Raw genomic sequence first — 13,166 nt, 5'->3', positions numbered from 1 at the left:
AGTGTGGGCCTGCTTTTGGCTGATGAGATAGGATTGTTGTTGTTGTTGTTGTTGTTGTTGTTGTTGTGTGCTTTCAAGTCATTTCAGACTAAGGTTGACCCTGAGTGAGGGCTGGGTAAATGACCTTGGAGGGCCGCATCTGTCCCCCAGGCCTTAGTTTGAGGAGCCCTGCTTTAACCCATGAATTTCTAAAACCATACAGTTTAAACTATAAGCAATTTTCACACCCGAAACCATTATATCTGACATGATGCGCAGGAAGACAAAGCAGAGCTATCTTACCCCAATTTGCACTAAATGAGAAATTGCATCAGCATCTAAAGAGGTGACCAGAATCAAACTGAACTACTGAGAATTCAGCAGAATTCTGTACTTGAAAGGTAGAATTAATGCTATTTGACACCACTTTAACTGTTACGTTTCAATGCTATAGAATTGTGGCATTTGTTATTTAGCAGAGAACGAAAAAGACTTTTGTAGAAGTACATCTCCGTGGTACTTGAGGATACACGGTGCAATATCCATATCAGCAGAGGATAGGTTCCATGATCTATCCCCTCTCAAGGATTCCTGGAATTTAATATTTTAATATACTTGGGATAGGGCCATACTATAAAATCTCACTGGAGGACCAAGAGAGAGCCCCAAACACTTCCAGGGAGATATTTTTTGGGATCATGGCTAAATTAAACCCTTGATATCACATCCGTGGATAAGGGGGCTGTACTGAATATTTTTCCTAGATGACTATTATAACTACCTTTGACAACAGCCCTTACTGCTAATGTAACGTATGGTGCAGTAAAATGAATGTTGAACTATAACTTTGGGACACCAGGGTCCAATTGTAAGCAGCTTACTTGAACCAAAGCAAGTGGAAAAGAAGGCAGGAAAACCCAAAAATAGAAGATGGAGGGGTAGGATTAAGACATACGAAGGCTCCTAAGCAATGACAAGCTAGAAAAGGCCCAGACCATACATCCATCCCTTAAACATTAATCACACTGCCGTTTTTTTTAAATGTAGAAGGCTCTCATAATCTGAGATCCTAAACTGTATCTTGTTTAGTTTATATATGAAACATGCTTAGTGGGAGAGAAAGATCTTAAAAAATTACAGCAGAGTCTCGCTTATCCAACATAAACGGGCTGGCAGAAAGTTGGATAAGTGAAAACATTGGATAATAAGGAGGGATTAAGGAAAAGCCTATTAGATGTCAAATTACATTATGATTTTACAAATTAAGCAGAAAAACGTCATGTTTTACAACAAATCGGCAGAAAAAGCAGTTCAATACACGGTAACGTACTGTATTTATGAATTTAGCACCAAAACATCACAATGTGCAGCGGTTTGAAAAGTGAGGATTATACTATGTAACAAAAATTGAAAAACGTTCTGTTCCTGGTTTGAAAGTGTTATTTCCTGTTAAATTGTGTAATGCTTGCTTTGTTAGTAGTTGTTATACTCCAGGAACTTTGTTTTTGTGGCTGCCACAAAGTATATTGAATTGGTTGATACTCTATGAGATATTCATTGAAAACTAGAGTAAAACGTGCTGCAGGATGTCCCGCAAAAACAAAGTTTTTGCAGTTTAATGTTTTATGTTAAAACCAATTAGAAAATGACATTTAAAACCCAGGAACCAAAATCATGTTACATAGTATTATCTTTAGTATATTGCAAAGCAGTTGCAACATGTGAATTGACCCTTAGATGCAAACAAAAGACTTCTGACTGTCAGGAATTGTGGGAGTTGAAGTACAAAACACCTGGAGGACCTGAAGTTTGTCATATAGTATGGTTCAATGCAGTTATATTGCAATATATGGCAATGTAGATCCAGCCACAGAGGGTGCATCTACATTGTTGAAGCAGAGCAATTTGACACTGCTTTAACTGCCAAGACTCAATGTTATGGAATCCTGGGAGTTGTAGTTTGTGGAGGATGATTGATTTTGTATTACAAAAAAACCAGAATAAATAAACAGAGCACATGGCTCAATGTTATGGGGTTGTGGGAACTGCAGTGTGGTTATTTATTTATTTATTTATTTATCATATCAGAAGTGAACCAAGGCTACAACTGTAATGTATTTTAAACAGAGGCGGCCCTAGCTAATTTTCAACGATAAGCAAACAGTATTTGGGCGCTCCAACCAATCACTGATATATATTTTCGGTTTGTCGTGGGAGTTCTGTGTGCCATATTTGGTTCAATTCCATCATTGGTGGAGTTCAGAATGCTCTTTGATTGTAGGTGAACTATACATCCCAGTAACTACAACTCGCATATGTCAAGGTCTATTTTCCCCAAGAGTGCCTCAAGAGCGCCCCTGGGCAAAATCAACTATACTGCAACTGCTTACTTTGCACGTATTGGGTTGAGCCGCCCCTGATTTTAAAAAACACAAAGTTTAAAATCTTGCCATTATATTAAATGTCCTTTGACCAGTAGCTAGCCATTTGGAGTGCCTCTGGTGTTGCTATAAGAAAGTCCTCCATTGTGCATGTGGCAGGGCTCAGACTGCATTGTAATAGGTGGTCTGTAGTTTGCTCTTCTCCACACTAACATGTTGTGAACTCCACTTTGTGGCCTCATTTCTTAATGTTGTCTCTGCATCTTGTGGTGCCAGAGCGCGGTCTGTTCAATGCCTTCCAAGTTGCCCAGTGTTCTGTGTACCAAGAAGAGAGTCTCACATTTGATATCAGTCATGGATTGAGGTTCCGGGTGTTAGCCTGCCACTTTTTGACTCTCACTTGCTGAGGTGTTACTGTAGATTTTAGAAAGCTATTTCTTGATTTAAGGCGTTGGCGTGCTGGTTGATATCTGAACAGAGGATGGGCTAAGATGTCACTACCTTGGTCCTTTCATAATTGGCTGCTTCTGCTTCCTGGAAGATGTCAGGTGGTGCAATACCAGCTAAACAATATAATTTCTCCATGGTGTAGGGCAGAGAAGGTTAGAGACCTTGCAAAACTACAGGTCCTATGATTCCTTGGAACTGCTTACTTACTTAGGCAATCCCTCGTAGTCCGAGGATGATGGTTCTCCAAGTGTAGTGTCCTGGCAGTGGGTGCGTAGGTGACTGTGGAGCCCTATTCTTGATCTGCATCTTCTCCCACAGTGAGGGCATCGGTTTCCAGGTGGAAGGTGGTCCCGGTTGAGGTTGGCTTGACGCGCCTTCCTCTTGGCATGTTTCTCTCTTTCTCCCTCCATTTGTGCCTCTTCAAATTCTGCAGCACCGCTGGTCACAGCTGACCTCCAACTGGAGTGCTCAAGGGCCATTGCTTCCCATTTCTCAGTGTCTATGCCAGAGTTTTTAAGGTTGGCTTTCAGCCCATCTTTAAATCTCTTGTCCTGCCCACCAACATTCCATTTTCCATTCTTGAGTTCGGAGTAGAGCAACTGCTTTGGGAGACGGTGGTCAGGCATCCGGTCAACATGGCCAGTCCAGCGGATTTGGTGGTGGAGGACTATTGCTTCAATGCTGGTGGTCTTTGCTTCTTCCAGCACACTGAGCATTGCTAGTTGAAGTAGTGATAAACTGCATTCTTTCTAGAAAGATGCTGCATGTATTTCAAAGAGTTTTCATAGGCAAGGAATACTCAGAGGTGGGTTTGTCAGAAATAGAGTTGGTGGTCACCCATCCAATTACCAACCAGGCTTAGCCCAGCTTAGCTTCCAAGATTAGATAGGATCTACCACTTTTAGGGTATTTTGGGCATTCTTTGACTCTTAAATATAGGTTAAGATGGCTTTTTTCTGCATTATTCTTCAAAGATTCATTGTGTGTGTTTTTCTTGGGAATGCCCGAACTTTTCCAAACTTTTTGTAATTTGTCATACTTTATCGTTTGTCCCCCGAACCTGTTTTCTATCGTTTAAGGTCTTTAGATGGTTATCAGCTCCTTCACAGTCCCATTACTCTTTAGTCTACCTCTCTGTTAAAAGCAAGGTATTTATGGGTTGTTGTAGGTTTTTTCAGGCTATATGGCCATGGTCTAGAGGCATTCTCTCCTGACGTTTCGCCTGCATCTATGGCAAGCATCCTCAGAGGTTGTGAGGATGCTTGCCATAGATGCAGGCGAAACATCAGGAGAGAATGCCTCTAGACCATGGCCATATAGCCCGAAAAAAACTACAACAACCCAGTGATTCCGGCCATGAAAGCCTTTGACAATACAAGGTATTTATGTGCATTGTAATGGCTGGCTGGAACCATTCAATTTGAGCCTGTCAAGACTAAACAGTCGCCTTTATTTCCCGTTCTGGGTTTTTGGGCTCATCTCCACCGCAAATGTAATGATGGGAACCATTGAGAATTGTGGTTTGGTGAGATTATAGCATTCTTGGGGCAGAGAGCACCTTGCAAAACTATATTGTTATTTATTTATTTATTTATTCGAGTCTATACTGTCCATATAATGCAGTTTTAAACTGCAATATGTATGACAGTGTAAATAGGCTCTTGGGGTGAATCTGCAGTGTAGCATAAACAATCCACAAGGATTTAAGATTCGTGACATTCGTCCGTTCCCCCCTTCAAAAAAAAGTTGGCAAAACTTTCCTTAAGGCGTTTCGCCTTTTGTGTGCAATGCAAATACTGACCTCCAGGGGGCGCCGGAGTTCTTCGTTTCCTGATAGAATAGAGGCGCTACTCGAAGCAGTCCGGGACCTTGCCGCCAATTACAGCACTGCTGAGCCTCTGTCCTAACCTTAGCCTTTGCCACCCAGCGGCTACATCACTGGGCTTTGAAGGGGGAAAAAAAAACAACGCCTCCTGAAATGACATGCTAGAGTCACTCTTCCCTGTTCCTGTGTTAGGGACAGAGAACTGGAGCAGGAAAAAGCGTAAAGGAGCATCTCCCCCACCCCCCAATATTTTATTTAATTGTATTATTTATTTATTTATTTTCAGTTATTATTTATTTCATTTTATTATTATATTATAGTATATTATTTATTTATTTTATTTTATTTCATTATTTTATTTTGTATTTTATTTTATTATTATATTCTATATTTTATGATTTATTAATTTTTCTTTTATTCATTATTTAGTTCATTTCACATTTCGTTTTATTATTTATATTTTAGTTTTTATTTAATTCAATTTTTATTATTCAATTTTATTATTTAATTTTACTCTATCATTTTATTTTACGATTTCATTTCATTCTTTTATTTTATTTTGCATTTTATTATTATATTATATATTTTATTTTTTATTATTCCATTACATATTTTATTATATTATATTATTATATTATTTCGATTTAATTTTTATTATTTTATTTTATTATTTCATTTTTATTTCATTTTTATTATTTTATTTTATTATTTCATTTTATTATTTTATTTTATTGTGTATTTTATTTTACTATTATATGGAGATATGATAGCCATGTATAAATACATGAGAGAAAGTCATAGGGAGGAGGGAGCAAGCTTGTTTTCTGCTTCCCTGGAGACTAGGATGCGGAACAATGGCTTCAAACTGCAGGAAAGGGGATTCCATCTGAAGATTAGGAAGAACTTCCTGACTGTGAGAGCCGTTCAGCAGTGGAACTCTCTGCCCCGGAGCAGGCCCGTAGCCAGGATTTCGATTCGGGGGGGGGGGGCTGAGTCTGAGTGAAAGAGGGTCTACCCTAGCAAACCTTTTGTATCGTTACCCCAATACCCCCATGCATATGGGATATATTAAATATGGTGATCAGATCATGATATGAATAAACATAACAGTTTAAATAATGCACCAGTAAGGTCTTTTCGCGAACCACCATGAGAATTTCGGGGGGGGGGGGCTGAAGCCCCTCAAGCTTCCCCCCCCCCCCCCGGCTACATGCCTGCCCCAGAGTGTGGTGGAGGCTCCTTCTTTGGAGCTGGATGGCCATCTGTCAGGGGTGCTTTGAATGCAATTATCCTGCTTCTTGGCAGGGGGTTGAACTGGATGGCCCATGAGGTCTCTTCCAACTCTAAGATTCTATGATTCTATTATATTGTATATTTTATTGTTTTTATTTATTTCATATTTTATTATATTATTTAGATTTTATTTTTAATTTAATTTAATTTTTATTTTTTAATTTTATTATTTAATTTAAATCTATTATTTTATTCAGTTCTTGTGGGTTTTTTCGGGCTATATGGCCATGTTCTAGAGGCATTTCTCCTGACGTTTCGCCTGCATCTATGGCAAGCATCCTCAGAGGTGAGGTCTGCTGGAACTGGGAAAATAGGGGTTTATATATCTGTGGAATGACCAGGGTGAGACAAAGGGCTTTTGTAAGTTGGGCTAGGTGTGAATCTTTCAACTGACCACCTTGATTAGTATACAATGGGCTGACTGTGCCTGGAGCAAACTCTTCTTGAAAGGTGATTAGATGTCCCTGCCTGTTTTTCTATATTATATTATATTTTTGTATTGAATTGTTGCTTGGTTGCTTTTTGCCTCTTGGTTGAGTGTCTATCCCATGGAAGCCCGGTGTTGTTGTTTCCTTGCTTTCATCCAACTGGCACCTGAGACCTGGCGCCGGTCCTTTTCTGCCCAGATCCGCCTCCATCTCCATCTCCTTGACCTGAACCTCAGCTGGAAACAAACGAGACCTTTCCTGGGAGCAGTTCCAAAAGAGAGAACATGAAAACTGAACCAGTCAATGGATAAAAGGCTAAAAAAACACGAAAAGTCGTAGTGGATGAATAGCAACGCGAAAAACCATTGCGAGAAGTTGCAGTTGAAGCCTTTCCAAACCTGATCTTGCTCATTCTTCATTATTATCCAGGTAACGCACAGGGTCCTGATGCTCAGAGATCTGCACTGCCATATAAACCAGTTTCAGAAGGCTGGTTAACTGTTGTCCAATACACGCATTCCTACTCATCCTAAGGACACCTCGCTCATTGTTTACATCTCTCTCTGTCTGTTCCAGGCTCCATATCTTGGCCGGATTCGTGGGGTCTTCTTCTAGGGCTTTGATCCCATCATTTTCAAAACATTGGCCCGGAAAGGTGTGGGAAACCTTGTCCCCAGTCACCTCAGGAAAAGAAACAACCCCATCCCATCGAATGTGGTCATTTCGTTTATGTATAGACATCCCTGCCCTGCCTCAATGCGATGGGATCCCGGATTGTGTAGTTTCGCAAGGTCCTCCGCCTTCTCTGCCACAGAGTGCTGTTGCCTCCTCAAACTACAACTCCCAGGATCTCACAGCATTGAGCCAGGAGAGTCCAAGTGGTACCAAAGCGCATTAATTCTCTAGAATCAACTTCCGAAATGATCCGAAATTCCTTAAATGTCTAGAAAAGTGAGACATTGGAAATCGTTGTCTCCTAAGAGAGTTTATTGTGCAGTTTTGCACCTATATTTCTAAACATCCCTCTGTTTGCAATGGCAGATATTGGAAGGGGAGAAGTCCTTTGGCAGGAGGAGCAGGGTTTGCATTCGCGGGGACAGTGACAATCCTCCTCTCTCTCTCTCTCTCTCCCTCCCTCCCTCTCTCTCTTTCTCTCTCCAGACCCAGTTTCTCTGTCCTCTTCGTCACCTTTTCTTCCAAATATCCCTTTCATCCTCTCTTTCTTACATCTCGGAATGTGATCTGCGAGGTTCAGAGAGTCTCGAAAGTGTCTTCCTAGGAAATCAAGTGTCAAACTGCAGTTAAAGTGGTGTTAAACCGAGTCCGTGTTGAATGGGGGGAAAGTAACCATTCAACCCTAAAGCTTTCTCAACATGAGAGCAGCAGAGCTCGGGCTGCTTGGGATGCCTCGTTGAGTTTTCCTCCTTATTGACGTGCTTATTGATCTTATTTGTTTTACGCTCAAGGTTTGGATCCCATATCTGGCTGGAGGCCTTTCTTTCTTTCTTTCTTTCTTTCTTTCTTTCTTTCTTTCTTTCTTTCTTTCTATTTCCAGCCTTCTTTCCCTCTCCTCCTCCCTCCCTTCCTTTTCTGCTTTCTTCCTTTCCTTTCCTTTCCTTTCCTTTCCTTTCCTTTCATCCTTCTTTCCTTCTTTTCTTTCTTCTTTCTCTCTCTCCCCCCTTCTTTTCTTCCTTTCATTTCCTCCTCTCTTTGCTTATCTTTTCTCTCCTCCTTCCTTCCTTCTCTTCTTCCCTTCCTTCCTTTTCTGTTTCCTTCCTTCCTTTCGTTCCTTTTCTTTCTTCTTTCTCTCTCCCCCTTTCTTCCTCTACTTTCCTCCTTCCTTCTTTCTTTTATCTTCTCTCACTTCATCCTTCCTTCTTTTCTTTCTTCTTTCTCCCTCTCCTCCTTTCTTCCTTTCATTTCCTCCTTACTTTGCTTATCTCTACTCTCCTCCTTCCTTCTCTTCTTCCCTTCCTTCCTTTTCTTCCCTTCCTTCCTTCTTTTCTTTCTTCTTTCTCTCTCCCCTTTTCTTCCTCTCTTTTTCTCCTTCCTTCTTTAATCTTCTCTCTCTCTTCTTCCTTCCTTCTTTTCTTTCTTCTCTCCCTCCCTTCCTTCTTTTCTTTCTTCTTTCTCTCTCTCTCTCCTTCTTTTCTTCCTTTCATTTCCTTCTTTCTTTTCTTTCATCTTTTCTCTCTCCTTTCTTCCTTCTCTTCTTCCGTTCTTCCCTTCCTTCCTTTTCTGTTTCCTTCCTTCCTTCCGTTCCTTCTTTTCTTTCTTCTTTCTCTCTCCCCTTTTCTTCCACTCCTTTCCTTCTTCCTTCTTCCTTTTCTGTTATCTTCTCTCTCTCCTTCCTTCTTTTCTTTCTTCTGTCCCTTCCTTCATTTTCTCTTTCCTTTCCTACCTTCTGTTCTTTCTTTTTTTTTCTCTCTCTCCTTCTTTCCTTCCTTTTCTCTGCCCTTATTTCCTTCCTTCTTTTCTTTCTTCTTTCTCCCTCCCTTTTTTCTCCCTTTCCTCTTCACTTTGCTTCTTTTTTTCTTTTATCTTTTTTCTCTCCTACTCTCCCTTCTTTTCTATCTTCTTTCTCTCTCTCTCATTCCTTCCTTTCTTTTCTCTTTCCTTTCTTATTTCCTTCCTTCTTTTCTTTCTTCTTTCTCTCTCCCTTTCTTTTCTCCTTCCTCTCCTCCTCCTCCTTTCTTTTCTTTTATCTTTTCTCTCTCCCTTGCTTATTTTCTTTCTTCTGTCTCTCTCTCCCTTTCTTCCTTTTTTCTTTCCTTCCTTATGTCCTCCCTCCCTTCCTACCTACCATCCTTCTTTTCTTTTCTTTCTTCTTTCTCTCTCCCTTTCTTTTCTCCCTTTCCTCTCTTCCTCCTTTCTTTTCTGTTATCTTTTCTCTCTCCCTTGTTTATTTTCTTTCTTCTGTCTCTCTCTCTCTCCTTCCTTCCTTTTTTCTTTCCTTCCTTATTTCCTTCCTTCTTTTTTTCCTTTTCTCTCTCTCCCTTTCTTTTCTCCCTTTCCTCTCTTCCTCCTTTCTTTGTTTTCTTTTATCTTTTCTCTCCCCCCATCCCCTTCCTTCCCTTCTTCCTTTCCTTCCCCTTTTCCAACTTTCCTTCTTTGCTCCCAAATCCTGAGGCATCTCTCCTTCACTCTCGATTCCGCGTGTGAACCCAAAAGGAGAATAAAGGGAAGCGTGGATCAAAATCAAATCTCTTGCCTCGAACGAAGGAAAAAGCCATCCTTCACATTCGGATCCCATAGCATTGAGCCTTGGCAGTCAAAGTGGTATCAAACGGCTGTAATTCTGCAGTGTAGGCGCACTCTGTCTCAAGCCTTCCAGTAAAGGCAGTTCAAAAGGGGGCTCTGCGGGGAGCCTCCAGAGCTTCTTCCCCAGCAACAACAACAACAACAAAAGGTGGTGCACCTGTCTCGGGAAGAAGCAAAGAACCCGTTTCCCTCTTAAAATCCCTTTTGGAACACGAGACTTGGTGAGAAATGGAGAAAATAACGACAAGAAGTCAAATAATAGAAGCCGGCACAGGAAATAAGGCACGGATTTTCAGAAGGCAGAGAAGAGGGAGAAGAAATAATAATAATAATAATAATAATAATAATAATAATAATAATAATAATAATAATAATAATAAATAATCGGCTAGACGAAGAAAGCTTGCAAACTCTCGAAATGACATTGATTTGCTTCATTTGGTGAAAGAGAAAACATACATGCCTTCAAACATGGACACGCGTGAAATTTAACACCAAGCAATGGATTCAACTTGCAGGAAAAGAGGCTCCCCCTAAACAAACATTAGGAAGAATTTCCCGAAAGGAAGACTCTTTCGATATGTTGTCTCAGAGTGAGCTGGAGCATCCTTCTTTGGGGTTTTTCTAAACAGAGGCTGGATGTCCATCTGTCGGGAGTGCTTTGATTGTGTCTTCCTGCATGGCAGAATGCGGCTGGACGAGGTGGCGATTGGAATCCTTTTCAACTCTGGTTTTCTATCATTCTACTTGTAATGGGCCCCATCTACATTGACATAGAAGGCACTTTCAAAGTGGATTATATGGCCAGTATAGACTCCTATAATGTAGAATGTAGCTGCATCATGCAAGTTTACAGCAAAGTATATAATGAAAGTGCATTCATTATATGGTCAATGTAGACTTCTATAATGTAGTTCATTGCATTTAAACTGCATCATACAAGTCTACAGAAGCATTGTCTCCTGACTTTTCGCTCACATCTATGGTAGGCATCCTCAGAGGTCTGTTGGAAACTAAGCGAGTGAGGTTTATATATCTGTGGAATGTGCAGGGTGGGAGAAAGAACTCTGGTCCGTTGGAGGCAACTGTGAATGTTGCAATTGATCACCTTGATTAGCATTGCAAGGGTCTGACTGCTTCCTGCCTGGGGAATCCTTTGTTGGGAGGTGTTAGCTGGCCCTGGTTGTTTCATGTCTAGAATTCCCCTGCTTTTTAAGTGTTGCTCTTTATTTACTGTCCTACTTTTAGAGATTTTTTAAAAAATACAAGTAGCCAGATTTTGTTCATTTTCATGGTTTCTTCCTTTTTGTTGAAATTGTCCACATGCTTGTGTATTTCAATGGCTTCTCTGTGTAGCCTGGCATGGTGGTTGTTGGAGTGGTCCAGCATTTCTGTGTTCTCAAATAACTAGGTCTAGGTGTCTAGGTTGGTTCATCAGGTGCTCTGCTATGGCTGACTTCTCTGGTTGAAGTAGTCTGTAGTGCCTTTCATCTTCCTTGATTCGTGTTTGGGCAATGATGTGTTTGGTGGTCCCTATGTGGACTTGTCCACAGCTGCATGGTATAAGGTAGACTCCTGCCGAGGTGAGAGGATCCCTCTTGTCCTTTGCTGAACGAAGCATTTGTTGGATTTTTATTGGGTCTGTAGATTATTTGTATGTTGTGTTTCCTCATCAGTTTCCCTATGCAGTCAGTGGTTCCCTTGATGTATGGCAAGAACACTTTTCCTCTGGGTGGATCTTTGTCTTGACTCTCATGGCTTGTTCTTGGCCTTGCAGCTCTTCTGATGTCTGTGGTAGAATCTCCATTGGCCTGCAGAGCCCAGTTTCTTCTTGTTACTATAGATCATTCACTTTTAGCATCTTATTGTTCAATGCACAGGAAGAAGACAGGAAGAAAATCCAGCTCTTTCTCCCCCCTCTCTTGTTGTTGTTCCTTAGCACAAGGTAGAATTGCAGTATCATAGAATCATGGAGTTGGAAGAGACCTCGTGGGCCATCCAGTCCAACCCCCTGCCAAGAAGCAGGAAAGTCGAATTCAAAGCACCCCCAACAGATGGCCATCCAGCCTCTGCTTAAAAGACTCGAAAGAAGGACCCTCCACAACACTCCAGGGCAGAGAGCTCCACTACTGAACAGCTTTCACAGTCAGGAGCTTCTTCCTCATGTTCAGATGGACTCTCCTTTCCTGTAGTTTGAAGCCGTTGTTCTGCGTCCTAGTCTCCAGGGCAGCAGAAAACCAGCTTGCTCCCTCCTCCCCATGACTTCCTCTCACATATTTATACATGTCCCTCGCCATGTCTCCTCTTCTTTAGGAGCCCCCGTGGCGCAGGACTGAAGACCGACAGGTCACAAGTTCAAATCCAGGGAGAACGTGAATGAGCTCCCTCTATCAGCTCCAGCTCCCCATTGCGGGGACATGAGAGAAGCCTCCCATAAGGATGGTAAAGCATCAAAACATCCAGGTGTACCCTGGGCAACCTCCTCACAGACGGCCAATTCTCTCACACCAGAAGCATCTTGCAGTTTCTCAAGTCGCTCCTGACACGAAAAAATAAGTCTTCTCAGCTCTTTAAGCCGTTCCTCATAGGGCTTGTTCTCCAGACCCTTGATCATTTTAGTCACATTCTTCTGGACACATTCCAACTTGTCAACATCTCCCTTCGACTGTGGTGCCCACAGCTGGTCACAGTATTCCAGGTGCTTATGTTGGATTTTCTTAGTGAGGAAGATTTGATTTGATGGGCTTATTTATTTATCATGTCAGGAGCGAACCGAAAAGTTGTAGTGTATTCTCCCGCAGACACACATTCCTCTTATCTCACCCAGGTTTTTACCAATTTTATCAATTTTATTCTTAGCACATTTGGCCTGCCCCGTGTTTTATCTCTCTATCATGTTATTTTGAGACTGTTTATTTTATTTTGTCATTTCATGTGTTTATTTTCATGGTATTTTATTTCTTTTAACTTTGTTTTGTTGTATTGTTATTTCTGGGCTTGGCCTCACGTTAGTCGCCCGGAGTTCCCTTTGGGGAGATGGTGGCAGAGTATGAATAAAGATAATGATGATGATGATGATGATGATGATGATCATCATCATCATCATCATTATTATTATTATTAAAACCAACACAAAGTTTGCTAACTTGGCATTTTATTTGAATGTCCGTTGAGCAGTAGCTGGCCACTTGGAGTGCCTCTGGTGTTGCTATAAGAAGGCTCTCCATTGTGCATGTGGCAGGGCTCAAGTTGCATTGTAGTAGGTGGTCAGTGGTTTGCTCTTCTCTACACTCACATGTCGTGGATTCCAACCTTAAGATTTATGGCAGGGGTCCCCAAACTAAGGTCCGTGGGCCAGATACAGCCCTCCAAGGTCATTTACCCGGCTCACTCAGGTTCATCCTAAGTCTGAAATGACTTGAAAGCACACAACAACAACAACAACAACAACAACAACCCTCTCTCATCAGCCAAAAGCAGGGCCACACTTCCCATTGAAATACTAATAAGTTTACATTTGTTAAAATTGTTCTTTATTTTAATTATTGT

Source organism: Anolis sagrei, chromosome 4 (assembly GCF_037176765.1).
Source record: "Anolis sagrei isolate rAnoSag1 chromosome 4, rAnoSag1.mat, whole genome shotgun sequence".
NCBI lineage: Eukaryota > Metazoa > Chordata > Lepidosauria > Squamata > Dactyloidae > Anolis > Anolis sagrei.
Note: the sequence above shows the minus strand (reverse complement) of the source record.